The sequence below is a fragment of the Carassius gibelio genome, chromosome B4 (assembly GCF_023724105.1).
Source record: "Carassius gibelio isolate Cgi1373 ecotype wild population from Czech Republic chromosome B4, carGib1.2-hapl.c, whole genome shotgun sequence".
In the NCBI taxonomy this organism is placed as follows: Eukaryota; Metazoa; Chordata; class Actinopteri; order Cypriniformes; family Cyprinidae; genus Carassius; species Carassius gibelio.
The window spans coordinates 5,360,612-5,373,783 of NC_068399.1; the positions used below are offsets into that span (position 1 = coordinate 5,360,612).

At 37.7% G+C, this 13,172-nt stretch overlaps 1 long non-coding RNA gene across 1 annotated transcript; it reads right to left on the reverse strand.

The window, feature by feature from the left end:
* Positions 1-5,791: 5,791 nt before the first annotated feature.
* Positions 5,792-8,058, reverse strand: LOC127956122 (uncharacterized). The gene is made up of 3 exons (XR_008153488.1): positions 7,894-8,058; positions 6,143-7,424; positions 5,792-6,002 (listed from the first exon to the last, which is right to left on the reverse strand). It is a non-coding gene; the product is annotated as an uncharacterized LOC127956122 (long non-coding RNA).
* Between the last annotated feature and the right edge of the window lie 5,114 nt (positions 8,059-13,172).

The window sequence follows — 13,172 nt, forward strand, 5'->3', positions numbered from 1 at the left end:
AGACGACCCCCAAACTCTGAATTCAAGCCACAGTACACAGTGAAGACAGTGAAGCATGGAGGTGCAAGCATCATGATATGGGCATGTTTCTCCTACTATGGTGTTGGGCCTATTTATCGCATACCAGGGATCATGGATCAGTTTGCATATGTTAAAATACTTGAAGAGGTCATGTTGCCCTATGCTGAAGAGGACATGCCCTTGAAATGGTTGTTTCAACAAGACAATGACCCAAAACACACTAGGAAACGGGCAATGTCTTGGTTCCAAACCAACAAAATTAATGTTATGGAGTGGCCAGCCCAATCTCCAGACCTTAATCCAATTGAGAACTTGTGGGGTGATATCAAAAATGCTGTTTCTGAAGCAAAACCGAGAAATGTGAATGAATTGTGGAATGTTGTTAAAGAATCATGGAGTGGAATAACAGCTGAGAGGTGCCACAAGTTGGTTGACTCCATGCCACACAGATGTCAAGCAGTTTTAAAAAACTGTGGTCATACAACTAAATATTAGTTTAGTGATTCAAAGGATTGCTAAATCCCAGGAAAAAAAAAAGGTTGTAAAAAATAGTTTTGAGTTTGTACAGTCAAAGGTAGACACTGCTATTTTTTTGAACACACCCCTTTCAACTAATTGCCCAATTGCACAGCCTTAAGAGCGTGCATATCATGAATGCTGGGTCTTGTTTGTTTTCTGACAATCTACTGAACCTACTGGTAACTTGTTTGCCATGTAGCAATAAAAAATATACTAAAAACCTTGATTATTCTGGTTAGTCACATTGTACTGCTATTATTTTGAACAATACTGTAGGTGTGTTGTAGCTTGTTATTTACGAAGCCAGAGCTTTCTCTATCCAATCTTTTTTCCCTCTCTCTCGTCTCAAGAAATGCCTGCATCCACACGAAAACACAAAACCAACACAAAACAGTGTAGTATACATGGCAGACCAGTATGTGGCATTGTAATTCTGCCACAGAGATGCACTTAAAACACATCTGGTGTGGGGGATACAAACAAACATGGAACAATATATTTATTAATCTGTGTTAATGTGTTAATAAAAAGACATCCGTTGAGATAAATGTAGTGGTGTCTGACTAGAGTTGAGGTTTGGGTTAATGACATTGTTTCAGAAAATATACGGTTTCGCTATCCAATGATTTATCCACTCTGGGACCTGGTTTTACAAAAATATCATCTTCACTTTTCCAAATTGCTATATACGTGACTCCATGTGGATGGGGCCTTAGAGAAATCAGGAAACTTATCCAGATATTACAAAATTTCAATTGAAATTGACTGACAAATCACTCATTGATGTGGGGGTATAAGTGCTTATGTAAGCAGTAAACGGGAGTCATCACCTTGTCTTCAGCTTTGCACAAAACACAGATTCTCATCACTTGACATCACTTACAAAATTTTTGGGCAGGCACATCTGACGAGGTCACAGTTGATGTTGTTGGCTCCGTGGTTCCTATAATAAGTTAAGAAATGATCTGTTCTCTAAAAAGTTTTTGGGTTAGAGGAGTCTTGTTTTGACAGCTCAGACTGAAGAAAAGATCTGTTCACAACAATGTAAAAGAAATGGAAGAACAATGTCTTGTACCATTTCTTCATTTTGTGAAGCACGTTGTAATGTCCAATAAGTTGGTCCGAGATGTCAACACCACCCATGGATTTATTATACTCCAGCACTTCTGCTGGAATATGGACCTTTTCCACTTTACCAAAAGGAACTTCCCATGACTGAGCCAACGAATGTCCCCTCTTGGTCTTTCTGCTGAGGTCATTAGCTTTGGTTCTTGGAAAGCCCTGTCTGTTAGGGTGTATGGTGCCACCAGGGTGAGCTTGAGCCGAAAATCAGTGAAGAGGGTTGGGCTGGTATAAAAGCTATTCATAAACACCTGATAGCCCTGTCCAAGTTCAGTGAAATCCAAAAGCTGCATTACAGATTCGTAACTGAGGCCTTTACCTGCTTCTGTGGAGGCTTTTCCTTCCACATGTATATTTACAAACTGAATCTGCAAGGACAAACAATTTATAACCCCATTTGGTGGGTTTGTCCTTCATTTAGCCTATTAAGTCCAATTCTAGCCTTTGAAGCAACCATACACTCGTCCACTGCCAGCTGCATATTTCGTGAATATAAGTCTTTCAAGTCTGCAGAGAAAGATTTTATTTTAAACAGTCTATCATAGTATGGGGTTCCCTTTTTCTTGCATTCTCTTCATCTTCTTTTAGTTTAGAAATTCCAAGAAATACCTTGAAAATGTGATCTGGGGTTTCCCACTAACATTGTCTCTTAGCACGCTACAAAGTCTGCAAAGGTATATCTTAACTACAGATGCACCTTTTCTAGGTGTGCTTCCTGAACGATACCTTAGGAGGCATAGTTCAATAATTCCCATAACATGTGAATACAGCTTAATTTATGCTTTACGTGTGATGTTACCAGGTGCCGTCCATTGTGGTGTTCCTGAATTGGTTGATACTAATGGATAAAAAGGTGCTTACTTCATTCATGGTCTTTTTCAGTGTGATATCTCAGAAAGATGTCTTCTTTATGAAATAAATGTTGAGTTTAAATAAAGACACAGAAATCTTTCCTGATACAATGCAACAAACTTGAGTAAAACCTGTACTTTCGTTTAACAACATAAATCATGTCAGGGAAGAAAAACAAGAAAGAAATCAACCTGGTCTCATAAAAATATGCATCTCTGGGTACTTAACTGCAGATCCATTTTATGTACCTTACTGCACGTTTTGCACAGTTTCAAAGAGAAATGTCCACTGAGTGGCGCTAAAACATCCGTTTTTTATTACGTTGATATATGTACAAATTGCTGTGGTTTTATTACGTTGCTTCAAGGTAAGTATTGTGGCGGTTCAGAATTCTAATATACGAGGAATGTCGCTAAAAGTTTGTACTCTTGTTTTGAAAATATGCCCTACACCAGGGATAGGCAACTCCGGTCCTGGAGGGCCACTGTCCTACAGAGTTTAGCTCCAACCCTAATTAAACACACCTGAACAAGGCAATCAGTGATTTCAGGATTACTAGATAGATACAGGCAGGTGATTCTTTATGAGGGCTGAAGCTAAACTCTGCAGGATAGTTGCCTAACCAACCCTAAACCTACCCGATAGTGTTAACAAATGCAAAATTGATATAAAAACACATTTGTTGATGCAACCATTTGTTGATGCAACCATTTGAACTTCCTTATATGGAGTTTGAACTGTTTTGTTGTACTGTAGTTCGAACTGTAGTTCTTTACTGGGATTCGAACTGGAGCTCCTCACCTAAGTCTCCGTACTCAGAGAGCTACCAAACAAGCACCATCTATGAAAACCCATAGATATTAAGGTGGATATGTGTGATGATTACATTAAAAAGCTTTGGTTTTCAAATCTCTCAGCATATTAATATTGTTTAGAAGTCATAACATGTTATTCCTCAAGTAATTTTCCTCAAGTAAATCAACTAAATTTATGTGTAAAGAAAAGGTGTCAAGAGTTTTACTGCCTCTAGTGTTCATTTCCTTTGGAAACTGCAGTGATATGTAGTAGGGATGTCAACGATTAATCAACGATCGATCAGTTGTCGATAAATATTTTAATAAATAAACCTTTTTGATGGTCGATTAAGCATGATCACCATTAACGTGCATAGTTTGAGAGGTAGGAGGCTAGCTGGTTTACCAACTGCCAAAAGAACACAACGCGAGATTTGTTTGGGATCATTTTATTTCAAATTGTGAAAATGTTAATTGCAAACATTGTGCCTGTGTTTTAAAATATAATACGTCAACGAGCACCATGATATATCATTTGAAAAAAGTGTTTCCGGGACTGATCCTGTCTGATCCTAAACACTGCTGACAAGCTGGTCAAAAAGTTAAACGATACCGTAGCTTCATGGGACATCACAGGAAAAATAGTAGCATGTGTTCAAGACAACGCAAAAAAATATTGTGGAACTTGGTCAGTCCAAAGCTGTCTTTTACAGAGTTAAATGCCATCTACCAGCAAATCAGATATTAGAATGTTGTTGTTTCTGCGAAAAGGAATTGATCTGCTGAAAGCTTATCTTAGTAGAAAGAGCAATCCGATGATTTTTTTTTTTTTTTGTTTCTTTTTTAGATGTTGTGGAATAGCGCCAAATTCATGCTAAATTATTGTTGATGCAGTCAAAACTCTCCAGCTGCTTTGCACCAGAATCTTTTACTTTACTTTGGCTACCAGAAACTAAAGAAAGACAAATTCATCTAAATAAATGTTTTTTCTTTTTTATATTTATATATATATATATATATATATATATATATATATATATATATATATATATTTAAGAAATACAAATGTATTCCAACTGAACATCAGTGCTCAGTGTACATACTGTACACATACAGTAGGATTGCAGAACTTGCCCTGAACATGTATATCAAGCTGTGTGAGTGTGAGCGATAACTCTGTGGTCTATTTTCACAAATCTGGTCTTGTATGAAACTAGACACTTGAAACTTTGTTGCTAGACTACGTTTGAGTTATTGTGACTCTTGGGTAATAGAGTAAAATATGGTAAAATATACATGAAAGTGACTTACAATTTCTTTGACTTAAAAATTTCACTCATTTAAAGGCCTGAAAACACCACGAGGGTAAAGATGAATCTTTAACCATTGATACTCCCAACAATTTAGATTTTAGAAAAAAAAAACAAAAAACAAAGTCAGAGTCTGTTTAAAAAGGCCACTTGGAGACTCCAAATGGATACCTGGTAACCAAATGAATCAAAACTACACTCTTGTTTTTCCACTAATCTTCAGTCACTTATCACTCTTATCACTTATCACTCTGATTTAAGGAATGAATTATGGGTAGGGCTAGGTTTAGGGATAGGGATTGGGTTCGGTCTGTATTTTTGGACCGTTAACTGCAGCGCCCATACTAAATATATTATGTACATCAATTCAGATCTGCTCTGCCCACAAAACCACACAAGAAAAAAAATCAGAACAACATTTGAACATTATAGCTAAATAGTCTTTATTTAGAACAGTTCTAATGACAAAAACAGTGAAACTAAAACAGATTTGATCAGTGATAACTTTAGAACTAATTAACAAACAAAACATGCAAAATATCTTTATTTTACAAGTTTTTTATTCAAATAAATCTAAAACAGTAAACTGCTAATTATGAAAATTATCCAGTTACTGAAGAACTAAATCAGCATTTACAAAGTATAGGAACACAAGGCAGTCATTGAGAAGGTTTGTCCTCTAACCAACAGGAAAACAAAGCCACTGAAAGACAAGAAAGAGGAAAGTGTGGAAGCAGAACAAAGAACATTTGAATAAAGTAGGCAAGATTTATTTTAATTTCCTATTTCTATGTGTTTCAAGACTAGGAAATCTTTTTTTTCCTAATGTGTGCATTATATGGTACACAAAAGCTACCTATAACAGAAAGAATCATAAAAAACTTACTGGTCATGTATCCCTCGCTGTTACAGTCTCAAACCAGCAATTGCTTTTTTCCCTTCATCTTCCTCCTCAGAACTATTTTTTGGGGTTTGATGTATCCACCTAAACTTGGAAACATTTCTTGAACAACTATTAGATTTCAACTCTTTGAAAAATGTTAGATAAACTAAAAACAGTTTATGCATGATTAAAATATATATATATATATATATATATATATATATATATATATATATATATATATATATATATATATACATATATATATATATATATGTATATATATATATATATATTTCCCACCCTGCTCATGCCGGACATTGTAACAGTCCCATTTTGGCAGAAAACACAGTGGCACCTCACAGGTTTCACACACGACTGGTGTCTTCTGATGGCAAAGCTTGCACTTTCTCCATCCAGCAGTGCTGTCCTCTGTGACATGCTTTGGATTGTGGCAGTCAACTTTTGAAGCCTGAGGAGCAGCTGTGCCTCATTCCAAGCCTGCAAGTTCCAGAACAACTGTTTCCCTGAATGCTTTCTGGGTCAGGGGTCTTTCCTTATTTGCTCCGGCCAGATGCTGAGGCAAAATGAAGGCATAGACAACAGCAATATCTACAAAGTAGTAAAAGAAGGTCCGTTACCATTTCCGTGTCTTGTGGAGCACTTTGTAGTATCCAATGAGGGCATCGGACAGGTCCACTCCCCCCATGAACCTGTTGGTAACCAGCACAGCACCTGGAATAGGCACATTTGAGACACTTTAGTAGACACACTTGGGACCACTGCCCATCATTGTCCTTCACCCTTCTTTGCTCTGTGGAATGTAAAACACATCAGTACTTCCCGGGTGTCTTTCCTTTCCACCAACAGCAGCTCATCCCCTTTAATTGAATGGACCCTCATTGTATGGACCCTCATGTTGATGGTTGTCTTTGGGAAACTGATCCTGTTTGGACGAATGGTGCCACATGCCCAAATCCTCTTAGAGAAGGAGGTCTCTGAGAAGCATGGGACTGGGGTAAAGTTGTCAACGTACAGTTAGTAAACAGTGCCCAACATCTTTACGTCTATGAGTGACATGACAGGCTCACAGCTCAGCCCATTTTGAGATGGCATGGACTTACCTTCATACACAAAGAATGCACAGTTGTAACCACTTAGTGAGTCTGCCAAGACAAAAAGCTTGTAGCCCCATTTAGTGGGTTTGTTCTTCATGTATTGTTTGAGTCCAGACCTCGCCTTTGATGCCACCATCCTCTCATCTATGGAGATGTTGTGATTTGGATGAAAAAATGTTCTGGAGGCATCCCTCATGTTGTCATAGAGAGACTTGATCTTACCCAAGCGGTCGTAGGCTGCTCTTCCCTTTTCTTCATCATTCTGAGAAACTCCCTACAGGACATGATCTTAGCAGGAAGGGGAACATTATAGATTTTAAGACCTCCTCCAATAATCAGTCACAGCGGAGAACTTCACAAGACTCATGTACACAACAAGTGCCAGGTAAGACTTCAAGTCTTCTATAGAGATGTTATGCCATGGCATGTCTCCTCCCTGCTGATTTTTTTATCCATTGCCATTTTATAAGGAAATTCCGCTCCATCTAACGTCACACAGAGCCATACTCGAAAAAAACTTTCTGAAACTTGTGAAAAACCGGAAGTTGTGACAAAAATGAAGTTGTACGTTTGAAGGAGTATTTTTGTTCCCAAAATACTCCTTCAAACGTACAACTTCATTTTTTAAACTTTGTCCATGTTTAGCATGGGAATCCAACTCTTCAACAGTGTAAAAAAACTCAGTATGCATGAAATAGCATTTCACCCCCCCTTTAAGACTTGCGCCTTCTCCTTTTGCTACATTCTGCTGATGCCTTAGGTTGTGAATTTGATGATTGCGAAGTTGATGATCCTGAAGAAGCCTCTATGTGGGGAAAGAAAAGTTTCAACTTGGTGGGCTTAAAATGGTAATGATGAAGGCAGCAAACATCACTTGCCTCTAACAAATACATTTTTTTTAGTTCTCACATGGACACATGTCCTCTAAATTTGAGTCATGTACCAACAAAGCTTCTTTAAATATCCACTTAACCCAGCTTCTAATTACCTGAGCCACACAATAGACCTAATTTAAATAAGCTGTTAGCAACCCTACAAAGTTATGGAGTAAAAGTACATTAACAAAAGTACAAGAACATTGGAGCTACTATGTATCCAACATGGATGCTAATGTGAGACCATCACACAGTGATTTAATTAAAACCTACTATTAACATCCAATAATGTTTACATAATACTATTTTTAGTAAATAATGAATAAGATTTTCTTTGAATCTGGTGTGCTAATTCAGGTTAATGTGGCACAAAAAAATTAACATGGAAAAAATAATCACCAGCAAAAGATGACATGACCAGGACCGGCTCCACACTGGGATCAGCCAGGAGGTCCTCCATTGATGAGAAAAAGACCCAACTGTTGACCACTCCCAGTCTTCTTCTTACTGTCCACTATTGTTTTGTATCTATTAAGAGAACCCAGACATAGCAAATGTCTTCAAGTGGCCATACTCCCAAAATAAGGCAAATGGCAGTATCAAAACAAACCTGTGTTTTAACTGCCTGAAATTATTGTCACATGCCTCTGCTCCAAAGTCATATCCATTTCCCTGCATTTGTGCAGCTACCTTTATCCACACTTCTACTTTCTTTAATACAGGAGATTGAAAATCTTCAGCCATTTGCTTTGCCAGAGAAATTAAAAGCAATGTTGCATTGTGCGTCCATGGCTTTGAATCTAAAGCACACATTTAAATAGATAAGTCACAGACAATATATCATTGGAAAAGTTGTGCAAGTAATGAACTTTATATACCTTTTGGCATGTGTTGGTGGTCTGACACTGATGCCCACTTTGGAGAACAGGAAGGTGATGGTCCAGCAACAGACATATTAAGTGTTGCAGGAGCCATCTTCTGTGGTGCAGTGGGAATGTGTAGGCCCAGTGGAAGTTGACTAGACCCATTTGATGCACTAGCCTGTCCCAAAGGGATTGCTGAAGCTGAAATGGAAGCACACATCTTACCTAATTCAAACTAAAACACATCTATTTAGTCTCACATACTGACTTTATTTGTAGTTCATATGGTTTTAATACCCAGTATTTTCTTTCTCATTTTTAGGAAATCACTTAATTACCATTGTTTATTTCTATACCAAATGTCATACACTTGCAATGAAGCTAAAAATATAAACAACTACATCATTATGTTGATATCCTATATTTTTACAATAAAACTTAAGACAAACATGTCTTCTAATATCCTCAGTTGTTGCGTATACTGAGCTGCAACGAACACATTTGTACAATATTTTCCTTGAAGCCATTTTGCGAGTTCACTTTATATACATGTCACTGCTGATTGGACTGCAGTTCTGACACACCCACCAAACAAGAGAAAATGCATCTCAAACCCCGTTGCACACCGGTGCACGCCGTTTCCAGGAAACATGACGTTCAACCCGGAAACCATAGCAAAACATTGCGCACCGTTTTGAACTTGAACATGCCCCAGGATTTACACAAGCTCCAGTCTGGATCAAGAACACCTGAGAAGAGATGATGCTGACCCTAAAATAACATACAAAACCGCTATTATTTTTATTGCAACATGTAATAATTGCTTTTAATAGTGTTCATAATCTGTATGATTACATTTTTAATTGATTTTTCTGTACATTAACTGACAGTCACCACTGATAAGCTACTACTAAATATATTGTAGAAACCTAATTTTTCTATAAAGCTGCTTTGCAACTATTTGTATCATGAAAACCGCAATACAAATAAATTTGAATTGAAAATTGTACTGATTTACAAGGTCTGGCATGGGCTTGGCCCACCACTGTTAACATAATTTGTAAAACATAGGTTAGTTTGTGGTGTTGATAGTAGGTCTGCCATTAAAGGTGCTTGCGAGGTGTTGTGTAGGTGACTATCTTTTGGACAGTAAGTATTGGTTGTAATAGGGAGAAAATATATAAAGAGATTACTGCATTCAGTAAGACAATGTTCTATTTAACATTTTAAAATCTCACCTTAAAAAAGTATTATAATTAATTCAGGGCTCTCAAGTTTTGAAGACAGGCAAGAGTGACACCCCCCCCCCCCCCCCAGAAGAAAATATTTGATACATGACACTGACAATTTAACCAAATACAAAGTGTTTATTCAATTTCCATTCATAACATTTTTGTGTATGTGCGTGTGTGTGTTTGAGTGCGAGTGTTTGTGAGAGAGAGAGAGGGAGAGAGAGAGAGAGAGAGAGAGAGAGAGAGAGAGAGAGATTATTACTGGTGTTGTTTGTTGTAAGTGTTTGTTGCCTTTTTGGACTCCTTTATCATTTGTGGTGTTGGCTCCCATTTGAAACAGTTCGGCTCAAGCCCAGCCATTTTCAGGGTCATGATGGAGGACAATGTCCCGTCCAGAGACACTGTTTTGTGTTGAGGTTTTGTTCAAACCAACCATCGAAAATACCCTCTCAGCATCAGCATTAGAATGTGGAAGCAAAAAACCAAGGCTGCGATCTTTGATAGCCTCCCAAATTGGTTCAAGCCAGTCACCTTTGAAAAAAGGAACCAGGGGCCTCTATTTCTCAAAAGGTTTCCCTTCATCGTAATTACTAATGAGCAAGTCATGTTGTGTGCAAAATATTTCTTACCTTGTTCTTTGTTGTGGACATTCTTCCCCAAAACTCCTCAACATCAAAGACTGTTGGGTCCTGGGGCAAGGCAATGTCCATGAGTTGGTACTCCATAAACTCCTCACTTACTTGGTCTTGTTCCTTTGGGTCTGGAAAAGGAAGGAGTTCCTGAAATCTTAAAAAGGGCACATGTGTACAAGACTGATTAGAATACAGTGAGAGACAGATTTATTTTGTGATCATGACCATTGAACAAAAAAATATATAATCAGTATGTAAAAACCCTTGCCTGTCTACAAAGTATAGGGCATATTCAACCCCACACTCAGCTCTTAGCTGCACATCAATAAATCTGGCATGCTACAGGAGAGCGTCTTTCAACAGGAGTTTATCCATGACATACTCCACAGCTCCGACCAAAAAGGCCAGTGCTGCCTTCCTGGAATTGTTGAACCTTCTGTAATGTGACCTCTCCAGCCTCAAGGAGCCTGTTTAGCGTAGCTCTGGTGGTGAAACCCACATTGAGTTTTTCTCCTATCAGTGAGACAGAAGACATAGAGAAAGCTAGTCAAATACAGGCTTCTTATAGGATATCTCTGGGTTATACAAGTTTCAAGTTTATTGTCATATACACATAAATAACATTTATCAGTCATGGAATTTGTTGTGCTCAAAGTAATCATTAACTTTACAGAATTAAAAAAAATAGAAAGTAGATAAATAGAAGAGGTAAAATAAAAAAGGATTAATTTAGGTTGAAGGATTAATTCTAAAAAGTGACAGGTGTGCCATTTAGGAGAGTGAAGATGGGTGAGTAAATTTCAGCATTCTAATGGCTTGAGGATAGAAGCTGTTTCTGAATCTACTAGAGCTGTTTCTGATGCTCTTATATCTTCTACCAAATGGCATAGGGGTGAATATATTGTTATTGGAATACCATACTTTTTAAAATTTTGTATCCATATTACATCAACAGAAAGACCACTCAATCTATAGAAAAGGTGTATTTGTTGTGAATAAGCATACAGGTTTATCTCCCTATGCTAATTATCTGGGAAACATTCTCTAACAGCAGTCAAGTTGTCATTGTTTGTGTCAAACAAGTTGAAGTGAATTTGTTGTAACAGGAGATCATTACTTATTTTGTGCTAAAGTGATGCTCGGAGCTCAGTGGTTTCCTCTGTGGGTGAACGAGGAAGATGGTGAACAATTCCAGGATGCTTTTTTTTCATTGGTTGTTGCGTTAAATCTTACCCAGATACAATAGTGCTATTTTCTGATTGGCTATTGTGTAGCCTATTTCTTTTTTTTTTGATTGGCTGATAAGTGGCAGGCTTGATTAAGAACTCCAGGCAGGGGAGATGCGCTTGATTCCTGCCGGTTTCCATAGTGAGAGCGGCGCGACCAGATAACTTTTGGGCGCTGAAGCATATTAAATATATTATAAATAGTTTTTCTGCGTGAGAAATACAATGTGTGGCGGGAGTGCGTGACAAAAGACCGAAATGAGTGACTGTCACGCTCAATGCGGGACACTTGAGAGCCCTGTTAATTAGTTGTGTAAACATTACACTTAAGATAATGTAGATAATATGTTTGAAATATATACACCACATGCATAATTATTAAGCATGTTCATATTCCAATTAATATTTTTTCCAAGCACATTTTACCAATTCCAAACCACATTAATCTTTACTATTAAGTGGTTAACTTTTGCTTTCTAATGGTCATGTCTTAAAGAGCCAGTAAGATGAAAATTCTAAGCTTCCTATCACTGTTTATAAGTCCTGTACAATACGTTTAAATCCATCCAAGGTTAAAAAACATTGTCATTTTGTGAAAATATCATTTTAAAATTACCTCTATTCTCAGAGATCCCCAAACGGTTCGCGCGAAGCTGTTCAAAAGATTCAGTTTCCTTAAACCCCACCTTTCGGTAGCATACTGTGTTCTGATTGGTCAACTAACATAGTTTTGATTGGTTGTTCCACACACAAATTCATGGTAAAAAATGCGTTAGCATATTTTTGGGGTGAATTATGTCTTATTCCTCTCATCGCGAAGCAAACAGTAAAATAAAAAACTTGAACAGTCTAGCTGCTTTTTCTTGTGTATGCGTATTCAAGCCGTGCGCTTCAGTTTGAATCTGAATAGAGCGTTCAGTGCGGGGGCGTGGTCACATTAGATATAACCAGAGCCATGGCTCTGGATATAACGAAGGGAGACATGAAAAACGGACATCGCATTGTTTTCATATGGATTACTTTATCACAGAATATCTGTTAGCAGCACTTGTTACACTTCATTTTAATGACGTATTTGTAAATGAAGATTAGCACAGACAAAGGCTGCAGACAGCACACATACTGATAAGACGCTCGGGAGAAAACAAAAACATAACTTCATAATCATACTTCACGTTGTGATTCGGAGATGCTTGTTGGTCTAAATAAAGTTGGTAATGAACCCTCTTTTATGGCCAAACGCTTTGAAAATCCCGCCTTGAACTCACAGAGATTAGAAAAGCAGTCATCAGTGAAATGTTGTGAACACAACAAAAGGGATTTGTTTTACTGCTCTGGTATTGTGGTAAAAATGAATTTTAGCCATTGGTTCTTCTGATCTTCATTCGTTGGCAGTGAAAATAAAACAAACTTGCCTTTACAATTAAAAACACACTGTCTCCTCGATATGATGCTCTCACACCAACAAGACCGTCTGTGTGGGGGGTGGGGCAGGTCAGAGCTTCGTTTCTCCCAAGACGGTAGGCGGAGATTATTATGCAAAGTGTTCTAGTGACGTACATAGAGATGGGCAAAAGATTTAAGATCTATAGCGACTCGTTTCAGCGATTCAGAGTCGACTCCTTACTTTAGAAGCCAATAACTTTATAAATCGTGTACTTTTGGGTTTAATTACTTTGCACATTATTTACACTGATGGACAGCTACATCATACACTGTAATACA